Source organism: Leopardus geoffroyi, chromosome A2 (genome assembly GCF_018350155.1).
Source record: "Leopardus geoffroyi isolate Oge1 chromosome A2, O.geoffroyi_Oge1_pat1.0, whole genome shotgun sequence".
NCBI lineage: Eukaryota > Metazoa > Chordata > Mammalia > Carnivora > Felidae > Leopardus > Leopardus geoffroyi.
The window spans coordinates 93,855,131-93,880,471 of NC_059331.1; positions in this window are offsets into that span (position 1 = coordinate 93,855,131).

Below are 25,341 nucleotides of genomic sequence, written 5' to 3' on the forward strand. Positions count from 1 at the left end.
CAGTGTTTAGAGGAAGAAAATTGAATATTGTCAATTTTATCAACATAAAATAATTAGCAACTTTTAAACTCTTGTTTCACCTTTTTTCCAATGCCAACAATGTATTTGGGCATCACTGGCAAACAGACATCAATTATCCAATAGGATCACTTGTTGTAAAGAAGTATTTGGAACAAGAGCAAGACCCTGTTGGTTTAAGTTACATGCCAATACATAGAAGTCTCTTTGTTTTTTGGAATGCTTATTTATGGCGAAATATTTGAAAGACTGATTCTATGATATCCAAGTCTATATCTTGAATCTTCTATTTAGGCCCTATTTCATGAGTAAGATTTAGTATCAAACTACAAATTCAATATTGCATATTTGTAAATATACACATTTTATATATATACATGTACATACACATATATTTAGGGTAGTTTGAGTCTTTGTTTTGTTTCAAGTTTTTTATTTAAATTCTAGTTAGTTAACATATAGTATATACTGGTTTCAGGAGTAGAATTTAGTGATCTATCACTAAACACAACAAGTACCCTTCTTAATCCCCATCATAGAGTAGTTTGATTTTAACAGTTTACTTTTTTTAGTTTTAAATTTCATTGATATTATACTGCTAAAGTAGATAAGTTTAGTTCTAGTCCATTCTATTAAATCCACACATTTAGCATAAAGGAACATGTCCTGTTAACTTATAATGTGTTAAATAATATACATATTATTTCACAAAATGAATGTTAAACAAGAAATTACTTAGTAATGGATAAACATGTAATAGATTATTCATAACCATTAGGAATTATGCTTATGAATATCATGAACCCCAAAGGCAAATTACATGATGAAGATAAAGGAAAAACTAGGATCCAAATTGTTTATACAGTGAGACTGACAATCAAAAAGAATGTGTGTGAAAGAGACAAATACAAAAAGATTAATAATGGCAGAATGATGACTTTTTTGTATTTGAAATCTTATGTAGCCTTTATGATAAAAAAAAATCTTTATTTCATTATAACCCCAAAATGAAAGCATTTCTTGTTTCACCTAGAATCTTACATAAAAACCACCTGAAATGACTGAGTTATAATGGCTTAAGTATTTTAATAGAAATTTTCATTACACTAAATGAAATAACAGAGACATTGCCTTAAAAGATCTTTCAATGGTAAGCATATATTTGTGCAGTGTTTTCACAATGGTGTTATACTATGTGATCTCATATAGAATACAGTAGCCTACAAATTATGAGTTATGTTATAAACCATCATGTACATTATGTCTACTTTAAATAAATATTTAGGCAAAATTACTGAGTGTCCTGGGGCGGGGGGGGGGGAGGGTAGGGGGGAGAACAGTTGATTCAGATGAAATTTTAACGATGTAGTTTAGATCTGCTTGACTATACATTTATATATTAAGTGAACAAAAATATTTTCATCTAAATATTACGTACCTTGATTTTCTAAAACAATGCCTTCAACTAAAAATTACTATATTTCTTAGGATACGAATCCTTTCAGTGAAATTTTCCTTTAAAAACAATTGTTTACTGAGTGCAGCAAGAGGTTTTTGTCTTTAAGTTTGATTTTCCTGTGTGATTGAACTCATCAATTTCCATCTCAATGATATTAACAAATATGGCAATGCTAACAGGATTGTATAGTCTGTTTACTTTTCCCTTATGACTAGCTTTCATTTTAATAGAAGTATGACAAATGTAATTAACAAAATCGAGCAATTTACTTTCATATAACTCAGTTCTTGAAATAGAAGCCTCTTTCATATAAGAAAGCGCCATCATTGGAGAGAACCCTTTGTAAATGCAAATCAATCCAATTTTTTTTTTCCATGAAACATTGGCACAACCTTATGAAAAAAAGATCAAGGGAGCAAACCTTTCACAGTAATGAATAAACATTTGAATGAGTAATTAATTTCTTAGAATAGAATATTTGGTGTGTTTTAAGATTTTTTACTTCCTCTCTACACCCAACATGGGGCTTGAAATGACAACCCTGAGATCAAGCATCACGTGCTCTACGCCTGAGTCAGCCAGGTGTCCCAAATATTTGGTATTTTTAATCAATTATGTTTCAATCTATTACTATGAATGCCATAAAACAGAATTTTTATTGTAGCATTATTTTGTGACAGCAATAAAATGATAAGTTAAAATGGTCAAAATGAAATGCTAATTTCAATTATGGCAAAGCTTTACTGTGGAGTATTATATGTGCAGCAAAAAAAAGAGTAAGTAAATATAATCTATTAACCTAGAAAGATGTCATAATATATTTTAAATGAAAGTAACCTTTATCTAGTCCATTCTGTTTAACAAAATTCCATTTTATTTTTTTTAAACTTATTGAAGTACAGGTCACTAATGCTAGTTACACTTCTGAAAAGTGAAGTTTGAGATGTGGAGAAATGTTCAATTCTCAGCTTTTAGAATTCTCAACTAATGGAATTATAGGCAATTTCTACTTTTTTTGCATTATCTTAATTTTCTAAAATTATAGTTTTCTAACAATGAAATTTATACTAGTAAGTGAAAAACCTTAATATAAAATATTCTGAAATTACCTTTAATTATATAATCAAGAAATTATCACAGTAAATAATTTGATTCATTATCTTCTAGTATTTTTTCTTAACTTTTGCCAGTTGTCTCAAACTTCCATAAGCATCAGAACTACATGGAGGACTTGTTTACACACAGGTTGCTTATCCCGATCCCCAAAGTTTCTGATGCATTAAGTCTGAGGTAGACCCCAAGAATCTGTATTTCTAAGAAGATGCTAGGTGATGCTAATGTTGCTGGTCTGGGCACTACACTTTGAGAACTACTGTTTGATATTTTAGCAATATTCTGTATTTGACATTTTGAATTATTCCATTAATATTACATTATAAATATTTCCCATGACATTAAAATTTCTTAAAAATGTTTGCATTGTGGGGTGTCTGGGTTGCTCAGTCGGTTAAGTGTCCAACTTTGGCTCAGGTCATGATCTCACAGTTCGTGGTTCAAGTCCCACATCAGGCTCTGTGCTGACAGCTCAGAGCCTGGAGCCTGCTTCGTATTCTGTGTCTCCCTTTCTCTCTGTCCCTTCCCTGCTCATGCTCTATGTCAAAAATAAAAATTAACATTAAAATTTTTTTTAATGTTTACAATGCTTTGTGTTATTTCATATGAATAAACAATTTAACCCATCTTTTTCATGTGTTGAATATGTATATTTTATCTATTTTTATTATCAAAAATAATTCTGAAATAATACTTATCATACCAAAATCCCTAATTGCGGGGCGCCTGGGTGGCGCAGTCGGTTAAGCGTCCGACTTCAGCCAGGTCACGATCTCGCGGTCCGTGAGTTCGAGCCCCGCATCAGGCTCTGGGCTGATGGCTCAGAGCCTGGAGCCTGTTTCCGAATCTGTGTCTCCCTCTCTCTCTGCCCCTCCCCTGTTCATGCTCTGTCTCTCTCTGTCCCAAAAATAAATAAGACGTTGAAAAAAAAATTAAATAAAAAAAAAATCCCTAATTGCTCTGGGAAATTTTGTGGAAGTGAAACACTGTATCACAGATTATGAACAGTTTAGGGTCTTATGATGTGTTACCAAAGTGTTTACCAGAAAGTTTGTACCGATCTGTAACAGCAGCATATGAGAACATCCAGTACACCATACCTGCAGTAGTAAATCCATAGTTTTGGCTAAAGTTTTCCTCCAAATTGATCTTATTCCATTTAATAAAAGAAATCAAAGTAAGAAATGTTATTCAATTTACAAATAATTTTTATAGTACTTATCAAACCTGTAAAATAATGTCAATACTAATCGCATCACAGATTAAATTTATGAGTTCTTTTAGGCCACTAGCACAGAGGGCAAAACTTGTCTTTTGACATGTGAGAATGTACATCACAAAGAAATCAACTGAAGAAATATATGGAGCAACTAAAAACCAAATCTTTTTGGCATTTTTTAGACTTTATCCCTCCCACAGTTCTCATGTTTTAAAGTAAAGTTGATGTATGGATATGACCAAGCAGGGAAGTTTCTGAAATATGGAATGGTGCCATCGTACAATAGTTGTCTCCGGAACTTTTTTCCCATGTGACTCTTGGCATTGACAGGTTCTCCCTATGTTCTGATTAACAGTGAGTGTCTTCTTTTCCTTCTCTGAAGATTCCTACAGTAAGGAAGAGTCTTTCTATGAATCCCATGGAAGAATAGAAAAAACAGCATTCATAGAACATGTGTTCGTAACTAACTTTAAGAATATTTCAGGATTCAGATCCCCTACAAGTCCCTTTCACTTACTATCTTGTGATTTGGGGCAAATTTACTTCTCTCTGTGCTTCAGTCTCCTCACAGAAAAATGAGTAATTCTTGTACCTTTGGGTTCTTGCCAATATGAAATAAAATACCCTTTTTAAAGCACACTGCACATGGTAGGTGCTCAATGAATGGTAGTCCTTATTCTCTTTCATCCACCAGCACTTGGAATATAGTAAGCATTCAGTGAATGAGTGAGAATGGATAGGTGACTATAGGTATGAATGCATAACTCTACCTGTAATGCAAAATCCAACCTAAGTTCCCAGAGGCTCTGCTTCCAGGCCCTTAGGCCAGGAAGACATAATGTAATATACCATTTTCTCTCCATTATTTACTGTACTCTCACCTGAAACATCTCTGCTCATATCTCTTTCATATGGCACAGCAAAATCCTCCCTCAGAAAAAGGCTGGGGAAGATAAAAAGGGGCCTGAATGTCTGGAAAGAGAAGACTTTCATCAGAAATGCCACCATATTTAACCAGTCTTCTTTCTGGACTAGGAGGATACTTTGTATTGATGTCTTTTGGTGTGAATTCTCTTACTTCCCCAGTAAGTGGCATTTCAAAGCCGACAGCTCCAGCTGTCCACTGTCCCTCCCTCCACTAACTCATGCCCAACAGATGGTGCAAATAGCCTGGCATAGATTCACTGGATCAGTGTTGAGGGAAAAACCTTGCCAGACGGCTGATGGGTTCTTTGAAGTTGTTCATTCTGGCAACAATGGATGGCTAATAGCATAGCCTTGGCCAAACAAAAGGATATAAACTGAAGTTTGAGAAAATAATTTGGAATATGGGCTTTTCTATCTTTTATGGTATCTGCAATTATTTTCTATTAGTAATATCTTTTTTATTAACATTGTGTGAGGGCTATGTCATTCTCTCACTTCAGATTCCCATTGTCTGAAGTTAAGAAATTCATTAATACTGCTCAGAGGACAGTGCAAAGAACACTGGGCCAAAGATCACAGCACCCACATCCTACTCTCATTTCCCCCCTTACACTTGCTGGGTATCTTAGCCAAGACAGTGATGTGCTTTGACCATCAGAGTTTTCACCTTTTACTTGTTTTTATTTGAGATAGAGAGCACACACGCGAGGTGGTGGTGGAGAGGGGCAGAGAGAGAGTAGAAATCTTAAGCAGGCTCCATATTCAGTGCTCGATCCCACATCCCTGGGATCAGGACCTGAGCCAAAATCAGGTGTCAGATGCTCAAGTGACTCAGCTACCCAGGGACCGCATGTTTTCCATCTTTTAAAATAGAGATGAAAATATCTTTCTTAATGTCACATGGTGATTTTGAGAAACATATAAAATGATAAATGTAGAGAGGTTATGTAGATTAAGTATCATATAATACTATTAAGTTTTAATTGTTAAGAACACCATAATGACCCTCCATAAGCAGGTATGAACTCTTAAATGAGCAGAGGTCTACACAGATACATACTCTCACCATCTGAATAGCCACCATAAGACTTAGGGCAGGATGGGAAGACACAGGCATCATGGAACAAGGGACTCTCACCAGCTCGCACTTTCCAGCTTAGCAGCACACCTTAGAACATATTAATTCCATAATCCTTTAACATCTGCTCCAATCTTGGACTGATCTACAAATTCTTGCATAATATGAATAATTTTAGGAAATTAGATGGTATTTGTTTACAACACAAAACACTTTTTAGTTTGTGTTACTATCAAACCAGTCACTACCATCCCAAATAATAGGGTTTAAACCAAGTCTCATAAATATGATACTAGAATCTATAATTAAAGTTAGCATCCCCCCCCCACCCCCAGGAGATCATGGTTTCCAGAATCAGAGATTTTGACCAATTCATTTCTGTATCCTCAACTCTGTTTGAAAGTGAGTCTGAAATGGCCCAGCTATTTGATATGAATATTCAATCCTAAAATACATCCCTGATAGATTTTCCTACCTGAACCAATTTCTAATTGTAGCTCAGTCTGAGAAACAGAATTACTGACATCTCCTATCTCTTCTTTTTAAATCCTATGTGTCTCTGTTTCCCTGAAAACATCCTAGAATGTTTTACCTAAGTATTCACAAGCTACAACATCCCAAAATGCATTGAGGTATCTCTTAATTTTAAAGAAGAGAGAAGCATGAATCTGTTTTCTGTTTACCAAGCTAAGTTTCAAAAATCAATTATTAGCTTTTTCTCTTTCTCCTTTTCACTAAAAATTAGTTTGTTGGAGGACAGAACATAGTGAAGTCAAATGCCTTATTAACCTGCAACTGATTATTTTCAGTAACTTAGACAAAATTTCACTTCGTATCTTGTACATGGTAAGAACTATTATCAAAATATTCTTTTCAAAATTGAAGGAAATGAATTGTTAGCTTTTGTCTTTCAAATGAATTTGCACATAGGTACCATGAGAAGGTTTATTCTGTCTTATAAAAATGGATGAAAAGTTTCCTGAGGCAGCTGTTAAACTGAAAGACAGTTGTATTAAGGATCCATCAAAGTTTGATCCAAAAAACTGGAAGACACTCTAGACATTTTGAACTCTCCCAGGAAATTCACAGTCACAGGGTTTCAAGGAAGCTGCCATCAATGATCTCATCTGCCTGCATCATCAAAGAAGGGATTTTGAGGAAGATGCCCCCAAACTGCAGGCAAAACCCACCTCAGCCATCTGCTGATATCCGTGTACCTGACCTGATACATCTGCAGAATAAAGGTTTCTCCTCTTCCTCATTTCCAATCTTCATGAAAGCCTCTAATTGGCAGAACAGAAACAGAAACCAGCAGGCAGTGGGTCCTGGAAGTGTGAGTTCCAGGCTGCACAGGGTGCCCGTAAAACAGGAAACCTCACTCACACCCCATCTCATCTCCCTTCTCCATCTTCAGCCAAAGGAGCCAAATCAAAGAACACAAAGTAGCACTAGAGTAAAGTCTCAAACGTACTGTCTTTTCAGACACTGACAACACTTGGAAGAGCTCTGCCTTTGCCAGGAAAGAAGTCTTCGTGAAGAGAATGGAAGAGCATGAAGATTTATTCCTACACTAACCAGCACAATTCCTTTCCTCAAGCACGTGATGCCTGGGTTAGAAATATATAGCTTTTGTCACTTTTAAATGTGTTGAACACCTACTTCATGCCAGGCACTTTGCTTAGGACACCATAAAATTTGTTAAATCCTTCCAACTTGCCTGTGATTATGTTATTATTGTATTTCACAGCTAAGAAAACAGATTCAGAAAAGTTAAGAAGAAATAACTCAAGTCCTATGGCTCTCTAGTATTAGACATAGCCCAAGTACATCTGATTCCAAAGCTTTGACTCTTTCTGCTACACCATGAGGGTGGTAAGGTAGTATATTCTGAGAGTAAATTAATCACTGTAAGAAAATATATCCTAAAAGAATTTAGAGAGATGAATAAATGGAAGTTCCTATCGCACCAATTTCGCTTGTCCAGGAACCATAATATTATTCTGAATCCGACATTTACAACAATCACACTCATATTTATCTCACAAAATACCCATGTGAGAGCCTAAAAACTCAGGAAACATCAATTCCATCCCTAAAATATGCAAAGTAAGTTATGTTTAGACTTAGTTTAACTCTTGTTTTTACCCCCAAAGACAATTTAGGATTTATCTCTTTATAACTTTAAGCCTCTCCTGCTATTTAACAGGGATCCACTGACTTGGGGTGTAAAGATTCAAACTTGAATTAAAATGCTTCTCAGGGACTTTAATTAACTGTCATCAATTTGTTGCTACTAAACCAAACCTTCAGGAAAAAAAAATTCTTAAAAACAGTTCAGCAAAGACTGTCCATTCATTGCCGGATGCCATCTGGGAACAATCTTTTGCCCTCAGATTAATGAAGTAAGCTTACGTGTATAAAGAGCATTTTAATTCCCTCTGATATTTTCATTATGGATTTCTTTGTAGCAGAACTCATTTGCAATAATGCATATGTAATTTGGTAAACAGAACTGGAAAATCTGGCAACTTAAAAACACTCCCTCACTAGGAGAAATGCTGAATACACAACAAAGTGAAAGCTAAGACAATCCTATTCCTCAACTTTCTCAATTCTTTGACAACAAAGGTGAACGCTTCAATCTGTTACCAGACTGAAATAGGTAACAATAAGCAACTCAAAATTCAAGAATAAATTTAATGAGAAAGGAATACCAATAAGGTTATCTTATGCTCCCTAAGTATTTTAACAAGTGAAACATGCATTTTAAAATATCCTCCTCTAGATTTTGAATGCTTTGTGGCTTAAAAATAAATCAATATAAGAACTTGTGAAATCACTAGCACAAATATTTCTCTATTTGGAATTTTTCATTTGTAAATATCATGTGCTAATTCTTAGATTAACTGGGTATTGCAGAAAGGCAACAAGGGTGAACCAATTAGAAAGGCCTTTCATAAGATGTGTTCTTTTGAATGATCAAAGTATATAATGAACCACAACATAGGCAACAGTCTAAATCACTATCTTTGAAGTAATAAGTCATGGTATTTGCCCCCTGAAATTGAATTGAAAATTTAAAAATAAAACACAGGAGATAGATGGAGACTTAAAACAGATTTACTGCTGATAAGGCAGATGAGAGAATGTGGCTTTAAACTTGCACCTAAAGGACTTCCCAATACTCCATCTCTCAAGTACTGCACAGTCAGTGATAGAGGGGACTCTAGGCTTTTCCCATCCCTGGGAGTACAGGAGAAAGAACAAAAGCAAATGAAGCTACTCATAAAAATAGAAAGAAGGGGCGCCTGGGTGGCGCAGTCGGTTAAGCATCCGACTTCAGCCAGGTCACGATCTCGCGGTCCGTGAGTTCAAGCCCCGCGTCAGGCTCTGGGCTGATGGCTCAGAGCCTGGAGCCTGTTTCCGATTCTGTGTCTCCCTCTCTCTCTGCCCCTCCCCCGTTCATGCTCTGTCTCTCTCTGTCCCAAAAATAAATAAACGTTGAAAAAAAAATTAAAAAAATAGAAAGAAAAGGGCTGAGAGAGCTTTTCCCATTCTTTCTCCCCAACTGCAGTGACAAGTAAGTGATGTGTCAGCAAAAAAGTCAGTAGTACTATCCCAGCATAGACCCTTTGCATGGTAAGGTGACATGCTCTACCTTTAAAGCTACAGTGCAGTAAACATCAGCGAGGACGTATGGCTTAAAGGTTAATAGTTTGCATTCATCCTCCTTCACTTATTAAACTTATTTGTGTCTTTTCCTGCAAGTAGCATATACAAATAATTTTTGTTTCATTTCTAGACAATATCTATCTCCCATTTTAGTGTACCCCGTGGATAATAAAAGCATATAGGCATTTTTCTCTATGAAGTATTTTAACACAGTACCAAGGATGAATGGATGGATGGACATAGATAGAGATGAAAACATAGTATCAATAAAATACTGCATACGGGTTCATCATCTTTGATATTTTAAAATGACAAAAAGCAGTTATACTCTGTAATACATACTCACAAATCACTTTGAAAATAATTGCCCATCTGGGGGTACCTGGGTGGTTCAGTCGATTAAGTGTCTAACTCTTGATTTCAGCTCAGGTCATGATCCTACAATCATGGGATAGAGCCCCCATCAGGCTCTGCACTGATGCAGAGCCTGTCTGGGATTCTCTCTTTCCCTCTCTCTCTCTCCTCCTCCCCAGTGCTCACTCTCTTTCTCTCACTCTCTCTCTCAAAATAAATAAAAATAAAAAATAAAAATAATTGTTTGTCTGAATTATACTGGTTATTTGCTTTTTTTAAGGTGCTTTCTGCATCATAACATACAGCCTTAGATGCAGAAGATGATTTTGTATATGCTTTGGGTAATGCTATTTCCTCCGTATTTCATTGTCATGAGTTTAGATCATGCGATCACTCTAAGTGGGATCACATGAGACTGATAGCACAGGGATTCGAGTTTTGCATGTGTAAAGATCTAAAATAGTCAGGATTAAATATTGGGGAGGAACTAAAACTAGTTTTAAATTAATAAAATTACCATTACTCTGAGGGCACCTGGGTGGCTCAGTAGGTTAAGGATCCAACTTCAGCTCAGGTCATGATCTCAGGGTTTGTGAGTTCAAGCCCCACACTGGGCTCTCTGCTGACAGCACAGAGCCTGGAGCCTGCTTCAGATTCTATGTCTCCCCCTCTCTCTGCTTCTCTCCCACTTGCATGCTCTGTCTCTCTCTCTAAAATAAATATACATTAAAAAAATAAACTTGTTAAATAAATAAACAAATAAATGTTACCATTACTGTGATAGGAAGAAGGGCTCTATCAGATTAGTCACAGGAAATTCAAAACGAGTTATCTCATCTCCTTAATTATGGTGAGTATTTTAAAATATTCAAAATTAAATTTCAAATAATTATTCAGTGACATCAAATATTCATTATATAATCACTGTTTAATCATTATTCATAGTCACTAATCCATTACAATTCAAATCAAAGTTAAAGGAATATCCTAGACTTACAGTTTAGCCTGTTACATTTTTCAGGGGCCACAGACCCTATTGTGGTCCAAAAAAAAATGATCAGAAAAAGATAAAATCAATGTTGGCATTTTCCTGTTTATTTCTTTTACTAACCCTAGAAAGGTGAAGTTACCCTTCACCTGTCACCTTCACCTGAAGAACTGTTACCCAAAATATGCAAATAATGCTTAAAATTCATTACTAAGAAACAACCTGATTAGAAAATGGACTAAAGACCTTAAGACCCACATCACCAAAGAGGATACACAGGTAGAAAATAAGCCTATGAACAGATGCTCCATGTCCTAGATCAGGGAAATACAAATTAAAACAGCAATAGGGTAACAGTACACTTTTATGAGAATGGCTAAAATCTTCCACACTGACAACGCTAAATGCTAACAAGGATATGGAGCAATAGAAACTCCTATTATTTGCTGATGGGAATGCAAATATGGCACAACTACTTTGGAAGACAGTTTGTCTTTTCTTAAAAATTAAACGTACTCTTAACATAAGATCCAGCAATCATGCTTCTTGATATTTACCCAAAGGATTTGAGAACTTATGTCCTCACAAAAACCATTTCTAACAGTTTTATTCCTAATTGTCAAAATATGGGAGCAACCAAGATGTTCCACAGTAGGCAAATGCATAAACTGTGGTATATTCCAGACAATGAATCATTATTCGGCACTTAAAAGAAATGAGCTATCAAGCTGTGAAAAGACATGGAGGAAGCTTAAATGCATACTACCAGGTTAAAGAAGACAATCTGAAAAGACTACATACTGTGTATTGTCATACATTCTGGAAAAGACCAAACTATGGATATAGTAGAAAGATCAGAAGTCACCAAGGGTTGGGTTCAGTAGAGTAAGAGGAGCACAGAGGATTTTTAGGGCAGTGAAGATACTCTCTTTAATACTATAATGATGGATACATGTCATTATACCAAAGACAAACCCTAAGTAAGATATATCTTATATATATTCTGTTATATATATATACATATAGTATATAATTATAACAAATATACAACTCTTATGGGCGATGTTAATAATGAGGGAGGTTACATATGTATGGGAGCAGGGAGTTTATGGGAAAATCTGAAACTTCTGCTCAATTTTCTTATAAACCTAAAACTGCTCTAAAAAAATAAAGTCTAAAAAAAGGAGGATGACTCCATCCTCCTTGATGCCGATTCTCCATCAGTCTTAATGGGTGGTGCCTTAGATGGTTTGGGCTGCCTTAACAGAATGTCATAGACTTAGTGGCTCAAATAACAGAAAGTTATTTCTCACAGGTCTGGAGGCTGGAAAGTCTGCTGTCAGGGTGCCAGCATGGATTATTTTTGATGAGAGCCCTACTTCTGGTTTGTAGATGGCCATCTTCCTGTGTCTTCATAGCATGTCTCTTCTTATAAGGGAACTAATCCTATCATGAGGATTCCATCCTCATGGCCCAATTACCTCCCAAAGGCCCCTCTCCAAATACTATAACATGGGAGACTAGGCTTTGAATATATATATTTTGACAGGACATAAATATGTAGTTCGTGACAAGTGATATTGGAATTCAGCATTTAAGGTACTCTTGGTGACTAAATTAACACCAGATATGTCACAAACAGAGGAAACTAGTTGGTAACCTACTCATAGACCCATTTTCATCACTGGCTTCCCCTACAGATAGACAAGTTAGAAAGTGATGCACTGCCCCAATGTTTATAGCAGCACCATCAACAATAGCCAAAGTATGGAAAGAACCCAAATGTCCATCGATGGACAAATGGATAAAGAAGATGTGGTGTATGTATATACAATGGAGTATTACTCGGCAATCAACAACAACAACAAAAAAGGAAATCTTGCCATTTGCAACTAAGTGGATGGAACTGGAGGGTATTATGCTAAGCAAAATTAGTCAGTCAGTGAAAGACAAATATCGTATGACTTCATTCATATGAGGACTTTAAGAGACAAAACAGATGAACATAAGGAAAGGGAAACAAAAATAATATAAAAACAGGGAGGGGGACAAAACAGAAGAGACTCATAAATATGGAGAACAAACAGAGAGTTACTGGAGGGGGTGTGGGAGAGCGGATGGGCTAAATGGGTAAGGGGCAATAAGGAATTTACTCCTGAAATCATTGTTGCACTATATGCTAACTTGGATGGATTTTTTTTAAAAAAGAAAAAGATAGTGATGCACTGCAAGTCTATTCCCCAAACTGCTGCAAGTACCTCACAGATTTGTCAAGAAAACCATACCTGATTTAGCACAAATTGAAAACATATGCCAAAGGAATCAAGAGAAAGTAAAGATAGCATGAAAGCTCTCAAAAGAGAATGGAAAAATCAAAGGGAAATAAGGAGCTAGAAGAGAAAGAATATCATCATTACCAAAGTCTCATTAAAAACCATCCTCCAGGGGCACCTGGCTGGCACAGTCGGTTAAGCTCCTGACTCTTGATTTCAGCTCAGGTCATGATCTCAGTTACGAAATCAAGCCCTCCATAGGCTCCTGTGCTGAGTGTGGAGCCTGACTGAGATTCTCTCCTTCCCTCTTCCTCTTTCCCTACCTCAGTTGCACGTATGCTCACTTGCTCTCGCGCTCTCTCTCTCTCTCTCAAAAAAAAAAAAATTTAATTAAATTAAAAAATAAAATTAAGAAAAAAATCATTCTCCAAAGACAATCAAGTGGGTTAGTAGGAAACGATGTCTTATAATTGAAAACAATGTGGAATTTAAAGTCAGACAAACCTGGACTCTAATTTTAGCTCCTATATCAGTATGTCTTAGCAAAATTTAAGGTCTTAAACTTCTAAACTGAAATATATAACAACTTAGTTTCATGACTGTGGTGAAAAGAAATGCCATTATTTATGTATTGTGCCTGGGATGTCAAAATTGCTCAATAAACTCTCCCTGTTATTATTGTTTTTGTCACACTGTAGTTTTTATAATTAGCTCCAATTTCTTTAAATGTAGCAGTGAAATTATGAATGTTCAGCAATACTTGCATTGCTAAGACTAATGTAAATAGATATACAGAAGAAAATAGCATACCAAGATGGGGGTCAGTGGAAGTAACCTTCCTCTGTGGTAAGGAGTTATTTTATCACTAACATTACTTAGAATTGCCTGTGCATGGTAATTTTTAAAAAAGATAGGCAAAGAAACTGAATTTAGCCTGTTTTCTACAGAGAAAACATTGCACTATAACCTGTACTCATTGAAACTTTCCAATCACCATCCCTTCCCCCATGGATCACCACTGTCCTTCATACAAAGCAAGAGGTTGGGAACCCAGTGAATACAAGCCAAAGTCACCTAGCACCATTTTTTTGTCTCCTTTTTTTTTAGTTTACATTTTGTCATTTCTTTCCGGAAATAACTAACTTCTTTTGACTCACGTACCTAACTATGGTCCTTAGTTTTGTTTTCTTTTAAATAAAACCTAAACTACCACTAACAAAATCCATTCACCTTCAGAATTCCTGATGGAAAAAAAAAAAAAAAACAGTTAACAAACCTAAGACATTCATTCTGGAGGATTTTTACCATTTCTGTTCCTGCGTCTTAGTCAATATTCCCGGTCTCTATTTGTCTAGTATTTATAGGCCTGTTGACAATTCTTGTGATATGATAAACTGTTTGCCTAAAATAAAGTGACAAAGTAGAGTAGGACCATATTTATGTCATGTTACATTTCAAAAGCATTCTGTTTCCTAATTCTTCCCTAAGGGAAAAAGTATCAGCTATAGAGCTGGGGGTGAGAGGGGGAAGGGGAGACAAGCTCCACAATGTTGGAATTTCTTTTAGATTGTATTTCTGTTTTATTATGACTGTTGTGAGATGTTTCTTTTAATGTGTATATTAAGAATTCTTTCTGCTAGATTAAATCACTAACTTACCACTGCTTACCAACTCAAAGAAATAAAATGCCAAGAATGGTGCAAATGGCACACACCTCCATTTTTACCTCTATTTCCACCAAATATAAGGAGATTTTCTGCACCCCAACAGATGGGAGCTCCTTTAGCTTGGCAGCACAGATGAATTAATACTGCCTATACAATTATATTCACAGAAAAAAACGGTTGTGCAACTCAAAAAAAGGTCATTATATAGTTTACTATTCTCAATTCTTACTGTCAAAGATCAACATGGCATTTTGTGCCCTGTTGTCCTAAATTAGTAAAACACTATTCTCTTCTTAAAGATAAAAGGAGCCATCTGTCAAGGGAAGCATTTCTCTTTCATCAAAAAAATATTATGGAGTTCCACCTCAAGATGGCTATGTAGGAAGACTCTGAACTTATGCCCTCCATGGAACACACCAAATTACACCTAATAATAGGACAACTCCTCCTGAAAAGAACTGAGCACTGACTGAACAGTTACCAAATAATCAAAGATGAAAAGAACAGCAAGAGAACATCAAGAGAAATGGAGACACAGTAACAAAGGGAACTCCCACCCCAATGCAGCAAACCAGTGGCATTGAAGAAGGATAGAATTCTAATATTGGGTACAGATTCCTCTATGCTTGGGCACAGAAGAAAACCCATCATTTAAAAAATCAACTAGCATTGGGGCGCCTGGGTGGCGCAGTCGGTTAAGCGTCCGACTTCAGCCAGGTCACGATCTCGCGGTCCGCGAGTTCGAGCCCCGCGTCGGGCTCTGGGCTGATGGCTCAGAGCCTGGAGCCTGTTTCCGATTCTGTGTCTCCCTCTCTCTCTGCCCCTCCCCCGTTCATGCTCTGTCTCTCTCTGTCCCAAAAATAAACGTTGAAAAAAAATATATTTAAAAAAAAAAAAATCAACTAGCATATACAAGAGACAACACTAGAATTCTGTCAAGTGGTAGATGAGCTGTGGGAAAGCTTTCCAGGTCAGAGGGACTGGAAAACTACATGGCTTATGTTCCCACCCCACATTAAAAGCCTAGGTCAGAGCAGAGTCCCTATACCATCATAGTTGGATCTGGTCCTCTCAGTAACTTCAGAGCATGTAACTTCAAAAGCCCAGCATCCACATGACCATACCAGGCCTAGCCACACTGGGCACAGAAAAAAGCCATGGTCTACAAGGGCCAAAGAGCTGCTGGAGAATTCTCTTCCCCTCAGGCATAAAAGCCCAGACCCAATGTAAAGGGTAGATTCAGATACCATAACTGGAGGGTCCCTACACCATAACAAGTAGATCCAGTTGCCATAACCAGTGGGTCTGCTCATTACAAGGAACCCATGACATCAGCAAGCCCAGGGTCCTCAAGTCCACACCAGATCCAGGGGCACTAGGACACAGAAAAAAAAGCTGTGATTTAAAAGTGCTCAAGAACTATGAGAATGTTCTCTCCTCCTCCATATTAAAAGGCCAGAATGGAGGACAGTATGGACTCACAGTGAGCTTGGAACCTGAGCAAGCTCAAGAATGCCTTACCACTCTGTGATGCTGGGGCAAAGAAAACAAACCCTGGCTTTGTGTTTTTGTTTTAATTTTTATTATTTTATTTATTTTTAATTTCTAAAATGTGTCTTTCTTTTTTCTTCTTGGTTTTGTTCTTATTTTTTCTTTTCTTCTTTTTTATTTTTCCTTTTTTTCATCTTTTATTTTTTTTCTCTCTTAAAAAAATTTTTTTTAATTTATTTTGAGAGAGACAGAGAGACAATGTGGGGCAGAGAAAGATGGAGAGAGAAAATCTAAGCAGGCTCCACACTGTCAGTGCAGAGCCCTATTTGGGGCTTGATCTCACAATCTATGAGATCATGACCTCAGCTGAAATCAATAGCCAGACACCTAACCGACCAAGCCACCCAGGCAACCCATTTTCTTTTCCTATTATTGTTGTTTGTTTTTTAGTTATTCTTTCTGTAAAAAGCCATGGTTTACTTTACTAAAAAGCCATGGTCACTAACATAAACAGCCACAGGTCCAGCCAGCCAGCAAAAGTCTCCAAGCACACATAATCTCCATAGGGAATACCATACATGAGACCACTCCTTCAACTTTAGGAGAAGTAGACATTTTGCCTAATCCATAGAAAAAAACATAGCAAGTCAAGCAAAATGGGGAGACAGAGAAATATGATCCAAAAGAAAAAAAAATAAAAGAAGATACCTCATATAAAGAACTAAGTGAAACAGAGATAAGCAATAAACCTGATAAAGAATTTAAGGAAATGATACTTATTCACTGGGATGGAGAAAAGAATGGAAGAACTGAGTGAGATTTTCAAGAAAGAGATACAAAATTTTAAAAATAACAAATTAAAGTTGAACAGTACAACAGCTAAAATAAAAAACACAATAGAAGGAATCAATAGATTAGAGGATGCAGAAGAATTTATCAGTAATCTGGAAGACACGATAACGTAAAGCATACAAGCTGAACAAAAAGAATAAAGAATTTAAAGAAATGAGAATCGCTAAGAGGTTTCTCAGACACTGACTGACAAATATTCACATTACCAGGGTCCCAGAAAAAGCAGAGAGAAAGAAAGGTGTCGAAAACTTATTTGAAGAAATAAAAACTGAAAACTTCCCTAACCTGGAGAGGTAAATAGACTTCCAAGTCAAGAAGCACAGAGAGCTCCAAACAAGATGAACACAAAGAGGTCCACACCATGGTACAGTAATTAAAATATCAAAGGTTAAAAATAAAGAGAGATCCTGAAAAGAAGGAAAAAGAAACAAAATGTTACCTACAAAACATAACCTATAAAACTGTAAGCTGATTTTTCAGCAGAAATGTTGCAAGCCAGAGCAATGGCATGATATATTCAAAATGCTACCAGAAAAAAACCTACAACCAAAATTACTCTACCCAGCAGGGTTATCAGCCAGATTTGAAGGAGATCAAGAATTGTGGGGAATAAGTTTAGGAATTCCCTGAGTTTGCATCAATGGGTTAACAAGGTTTAGGATGAAAGCAACCAAGATTAGGTAAAATGGGAGGAAGCACCCCCAGTATAGAACAAAGGCATAGAGGAATAGGCAGCCACAGGATCAAAGCATCCAAGATTAGATAATCAGGGCAGAAGGGCTCCAACATAGTACAATAGCAGAAAGCTGCTTTCACAGGAGGAAGGATTAGAATAGATAAACAGGTAAACAGGGCTAAAGACTGCAGCAGGGTGAAGTTGCCTGGAGTGGAGCTAATTAGCAAAAGAAAGGTGCCTTGCTGACCCTGAGGAACATGCTGTAACTGTCTTATCCCCTAGGCAAGCTAAGATAAACAGACTGATATATCTTCTGCCTATGAGAGATTTACCTCAGATCTAAAGACACATAGAGACTGAAAGTGAAGGGATGAAAAAACCTTTACCATGCAAATAAAAGTTAAAAAAAAAACAGGGTATCAATACTTATATTAGACAAAATAGACTTTAAAACAAAGACTATAGCAAGAGACAAAGAAGGGCATTACCTAATGATCAAAAAGAGAAAGGATCCAAGTAAATAAAAGCAGAAACAAGAGTGAAGTAACAACTCACCACACAGAAATACAAAGGTTTGTAAAAGAATACTTACTGTGAAGAATTATATCACAACAAATTGGACAACCTGGAAGAAATGGATGAATTGTTGGAAATATACAACTTTCCAAAACTCAACCAGGAAGAAATGGAAAAGCTGAGCAAGCCAATTACAAGTAACAAAATTGAATCAGCAATCAAAAAAAAAAAAAAAAAAAAAATTACCAAAAAATAAAACTGCAGGACCAGAAGGATTCACAAATGAATTCTACCAGACATTTAAAGAGTTAATACCTTTTCTCCACAAATTATTCCAAAACAATAGAAGACGAAGGAAAGCAACTACATTCCATAAAGCCAGTATTACCCTGATTCCAAAATCACACAAAGACACCACCAAAAAAAGACAAGTATAGGCCAATATCCCTGATGAACAAAATGCTTAAATCCTCAACACAATATTAGCAAACCACATACATTAAAAGTACCATTCACCAATATCAGGTGGGATTTATTCCCGAGATGCAAAGTTTGTTCAATATTTGCAGGTCAATCAACGACATACACATCAATTTTGATCCTATGATCATTTCAATAAATGTATAAGGAGTATTTGACAAAATACAACATCCATTCATGATAAAAACTCAACAAAATGGGCTTAGAAGGAACATACCTCAACATAATAAAAACCACATATAAAAAACCAATAGCTAACATCACGCTCAATGGTGAAAAATTGAGCACTTTCTTCCTAAAGTCAGGTTCATGACAAGCATGTCCACTCTCACCACTTTTATTCAATCTGACACCAGAAGTCCTACCAACAGCAATCTGACAAGAAATAAGAGACCTCCATAAAAGTAAAAAAGTTTAACTGTCAATATGAGCCATATGAGCAGATGAGCAGATATGACAGTTTAACTGTCAATATGAGCATATATCCTAATACCATATATGTGGAAAATTCTAAAGTTTCCACCCAAAAACTATTAGGAGTAATAAATGAATTCAGTAAAGTGGCAAGATTATAAAATTAATACCCAGAAATTAGTAGTGCTTCTATACACTAACAATGAAGTCACAGAAAATTAAAAAAAACAAACAAATAAGATTTATAATTGCACCAAAAAGAATAAAATACCTAGGAATAAACTTAAGCAAAGAGGTGAAAGAGCTATCCTCTAAAAACCATAAAACAGCGATGCAAAAAAATTGAAGAGGACAAAAACCAATGGAAAAAATATTCCATGTGCATGGATTGGAACAATTAATGTTGTCAAAATCCATATTTCCCAAAGCAATCTATAGATTCCATGAAATCCCTATCAAAATACCAGTAGTATTTTTAATAAAGCTAGAACAAATAATACCAGAATTTGTATGGAACCAAGGAAGACCCTGAAGAGCTAAAGCCATCCTGAGAAAAAAGAACAAAACTGGAGGTATATTAATCCCAGATTTCAAAGCCATAGTAATCAAAACAGTTCAGTATTGGCACAAAAATAGACACATACATCAATGGAACAGAATAAAGATCCTGGAAATAAACCCACATTTAGGTCATCAATTCATCTGTGACAAAGGAGGCAAGAATATACAACAGGGAAAAGACAGTTTTTTAATAAATGGTGCTGGGAAAGTGAACAGCTACATGTAAAAGAATGAAACTGGACTACTTTCTAACACAGTACACAAAAATAAACTCAAAATGGATTAAAGACCTACGTGGGAGACCTGAAACCATAAATATATTTTAGAAGAGCACACAGGCAGTAATTTCTCTGACATCAGCCATAGCAACATTTTTTGAAATAGGTCTCCTAAGGCAAGGAAAACAAAAGCAAAATTAAACTACTGGGGCTAAATCAAAATAAAAAGTTTTGCACAGTGAAAGTAGCCATGGACAAACCAAAAGACAACCCATTGAATGAGAGAACATATTGTAAATGATTTCTCTCTTAAGGGGCTAATATCCAAAACATATAAAAAATTTATACAACTCAACACCAAAAAAAGAAACAATTGATTTAAAAAACGGGCAGAAGAACTGAATACACTTTTTTCCAAAGAAGACATCCAGATGGCCAACAGACACATGAGAAGATGCTCAAAATGACTCATTATCAGGGAAACACACATCAAAACTACAATGAGATCACCTCATACCTGTTAGAATTGCTAAAATCAAGAAGACAAGAAACAACAAGTGTCGGTGAGGATATGGAGAAAAAGGAACCCTCGTGCAAGGAATGCAAACTGGTATAGTCACTGGAAAAACATCATGGAGGTTTCTCAAAAAATTAAAAATAGAACTACCAAATAGCCCAATAATTCCACCATTGGGTACTTACCCAGGGTAAACTAACTCAAAAAGATTTACGTACCCCTATGTTTATTGTGGCATTATTTACAATAGCCAAAACAAGGAAGCTACCTAAGTGTTCATCAATAGACAAATGGATAAGAAAAATGTGATGTACATACATAATGGCTATTACACAGCCCTAAAAGGAAGTGAGATCATGCCATTTGATACAACATGGATGGACCTAGAGGGTATTATGCTTAGTGTAACAAGTCAGAGTGAGAAAGAGAAATACTCTATGATTCCACTCATAAATGGCATCTAAAAAAATTAATAGTAAACAAAAAGCAGAATCAGAACTGTAAACACAGAAAATAATCTTATGGTTGACAGAAGGGAGTGGGGAGGTTAGGCCAAATGGGTGAAGGGGAGAGGGAGATACAGGCCTCTAGTTATAGAATGAGCAATTCACAGTAATAAAAAGCAGAGAATTAGGAATGTAGTCAATGATATTTTAATAGTGATGTAATGGGACAGACGATAGGTGTGCCTGTGCTAAACACAGCATCATGTAAAAACTTGTCAAATTACTAAAGTTGTACACCTGAAACTAATGTAATATTGCATGTCAACAATAGTCAATAAAAATAAATTTTAAAAGATATTACAAAATCTAAAACACTGTTTTTACTTTCCCTTTCTTGGCTATCCTCAGAGAAATCCCTGACAACTAGTTTTAAACCACCCAATTAAGGGTGACCCCACAATAATTCCACAATAGATATTATCTTTTCACACACTGCATTTCCTACCATAACCATGCTGTAAGACAGACCCCACACCATAGGTACAACACATAACATACAGGCTAAAATTTAGGACCCAAGATTTTAAAAGTCTGTAACATTTCTGCCTCAACAGTCTCTCTTTCTTCCAATCACTTTCCTATAAATAACTATGCCCATGTGTACTTTTCAGAAAAGCATGTAAGAGCACCCACTTATTTCTCCTCGGAAGAGCACAACAGTACAAGTGATTATTTACTTCAGGGGGACATAGTTTTAATAAAATTAGTTGGGAAAATTTCTTCATAAATAAATTTTTTTTCAACGTTTTATTTATTTTTGGGAGAGAGAGACAGAGCATGAACGGGGGAGGGGCAGAGAGAGAGGGAGACACAGAATCGGAAACAGGCTCCAGGCTCTGAGCATCAGCCCAGAGCCTGACGCGGGGCTCGAACTCACGGACCGCGAGATCGTGACCTGGCTGAAGTCGGACGCTTAACCGACTGCGCCACCCAGGCGCCCCATCTTCATAAATAAATATTAAAAACCCTGCTGAGGACGTTTCAAATGCTCCTTCTGCATTCAATTCCAGAGTTTGCCAATCATCTGACCAAATGGTAAAGGTCTCTACAAGAAAAAAAAGCAACGTAATAACACACATTCTCAATGGAAGCTCTACCAGTGAAAAGGTTTCTCTGTAATTATTAAAAGCTAAAGCTTGAAGAGATAGGAACCAAAACATTTTAGAAGCATTGGTGAAGAACAATCTGGGAGTGAATATAATTATTAATTTAGCAGATTCCTAGAGATCGACATTGCAGCCACTGGCACAGAAACCACAGGAATAAGGGGAAATGGAACAGTCGAGAGGCAATATGTACTGAACAGCAGTGGTCCCTCCAGGGCAGCAATTTGGACTCAAACCAGACCAACAGTGATGGAAAGTCATTATCCCCGGATGGCTGATTCTTGAGCTGTGTCTGGTTATGGGTGTGAGAGAGGTACTCACCGCCTGAACTTATTAACTAATGTTTTTATGCCAAGCATTAGATGCGAATTGGTTAACCCAGAACTGCCAGGACGAGCAGAGCCACCTTGCAGTTCAAGTACCTTCTCACTGATTGTTAGAAAACAAACCAGAGCACAATCATCTGTTTAATTTGAGACCAAAAGTTAGTGTTTAAAGAAGACTAAGCATGATACTCACTAGAATTAAAAATTTGTTTAGAGAGTGGAAATTCTGAGTATATAAGGATTTTTTTTTTTTAAGCAAGAGGAAAAGCTCTAATTCAAACTTTGAATTTTCTCTTGGTTAATTCTCTATGGAAGGAGTTCAAGAAAAAAGATTAATTAATCATTTACATCCTCTATGCAATCTGAGATTATTGATCATCAGTCTTTTCCAGCTGTATTTGAGCTAACCAATTCAGAAACTTTGTGTTTATGACACATTCTCAGTCAGATTATTCATAATATGTACTTTAAATTTTTTTTTAACGTTTATTTATTTTTGAGACAGAGAGAGACAAAGCATGAATGGGGGAGGGTCAGAGAGAGACGGAGACACAGAATCTGAAACAGGCTCCAGGCTCTGAGCAGTCAGCACAGAGCCCGACGCGGGGCTCGAACTCACAGACCACAGGATTGTGACCTAAGCCGAAGTCGGACGCTTAACCGACTGAGCCACCCAGGCGCCCCATAATATGTACTTCAAAAAAAGAAACCTCCCAAGGTGCCTGGGTGGCTCACTCAGTTAAGCGTTGGACTATAGCTCAGGTCATGATCTCCCGGTTCATGGGTTCAAGCCCTGTGTCAGGCTCTGTGCTCAGAGCTGGAGCCAGCTCAGATCCTGTCTCCCTCTCTCTCTCTACTCCTCCCCTGCTCACATTAGGTCTTTCTCTCTTTCAAAAATAAACATTAAAAAATAAAATAAAATAGTAAAATAACTAAAAAAAGAAATCTCCCATCAACCAGGACATTTCATTCTAAAAGTTAGTATTCTTTTCATATTCTGTAAAGACAGTAATCTAACAAAATTTTTCACTTAAAGGAATTAGTAATAGGGGTGCCTAGGTGGCTCAGTTGGCTAAGTGTCTAACTCTTGATCTCGGCTCAGGTCATATCTCACCATTAGTGAGATCAAGCCTTGCACCGGGCCCTGCACTGATGGCACAGGGCTTGCTTGGGATTTTTCTCTCTCTCCCCCTGTCTTACCCTCCCCGGCTTGCACACACTCTCTCAAAATAAGTAAGTAAACAAACAGGAATTAATAGAGAATGACATCACTCTGCATTATCTTTTTTTTTTTTTTTTTTTTTTTTTTTTTTTTTTATAATATATGAAATTTATTGTCCAAATTGGTTTCCATAAAACACCCAGTGCTCATCCCAAAAGGTGCCCTCCTCAATACCCATCACCCCCCCTCTCCTCCCTCCCACCCCCCATCAACCCTCAGTTTGTTCTCAGTTTTTAACAGTCTCTTATGCTTTGGCTCTCTCCCACTCTAACCTCTTTTTTTTTTTTTTTTTTTTTTTTCCTTTTTTTCCTCCCCCCCCCCCCCACGGGTTCCTGTTACGTTTCTCAGGGTCCACATAAGAGTGAAACCATATGGTATCTGTCTTTCTCTGTATGGCTTTAAAACAGTTGTTTTAGAATATGAGACTTCCCTTAGAGAAATATTATGAGGGGTACCTGGATGGATCAGTCAGTTAAGCATCCGACTTGGGCTCAGGTCCTGATCTCACAGTTTGTGAGTTAGAGCCTGGCATGGGGCTCTGTGCCTATAGCTCAGAGCCTGGAGCCTGCTTCGGATTCTGTGTCTCCCCCTCCCTCACTTGTGTTGTTTCTCTCCCTCCCTCCCTCCCTCTCTCTCTCTCTCTCTCCCTCTCTCCCCTTCAAAAATAAACAAACATTAAAAAATTTTTAAAAAGAATTATGAAAATACATACTGAACTTATTTCCTATTCAGTCATCAATCCTATCAAGCACTTTACAACCAGAAGCTTTCAATGCCAGATTGAAACTACTTTATTTCTGAATCCCTCCACCATACTGTGTGACCCCTGAAATAAATCATTTAGAAGAAAATACCAACTTTGAAAAATAATATTTCAAGACGTTTAAAAATATATAGTATCACCAAAGAAAACTTTGTTTTGACAAATAAGCATTCAGGAACATATGTATTCTGACTATAAAGTTTATAGATTTAATCTATTAGCTTTTCCAAGATACTGTATTTCAATTATTTTCCTACTTCAAACCAAAGAACAACACTTTCGTTTTGCCACAGTATTTTGGAGATACTACACAAGTGGTAGAGTTGATATATCATAGAGGTTACAACTATTGGTTTTAAAGGCATACATGGGTCAGAGTTACAGGTCTACTACATAAGGCTCTGTGATCTTGAGTCTCAATGTTATCATTGATAATGGCATCAAAATAGATCTTGTATGTTTGCTGCAAAGATTAAATAATGCTTTGTGTCTGCACATAATAGTGGGAAAAAAACCTAGCTATTGTAATTGTAATTAATATTAAACAGGGCAATGATATCAGGAAGAGGGCAGAATAAGAAGTCCTAACATGCTTCCTCCATGGAAACACCAATTTAATGATCATCTACAGATAAAATTGCCTTTATGAGAGCTCTAGAATCTATTTAAGAGTTTATACTACCTCAGTAGTGCATGGAAACAATAACAAAAAGCACTGTGGGGCACCTGGCTGGCTCAGTGAGCAGAGCACACAACTTTTGATCTCATGGTTGTGAGTTCAAGCCCCACATTGGGCATGGGGCCTACTTAAAAAAAAAAAAAAATGCATTGCAGAGGTCAAGAACAACAACTTCACTTTATCCTCATCAATCCTTGCCCCAACCTGACCCCGCACAGTTCTAAAACAGATCCCTGGAGTATGAAG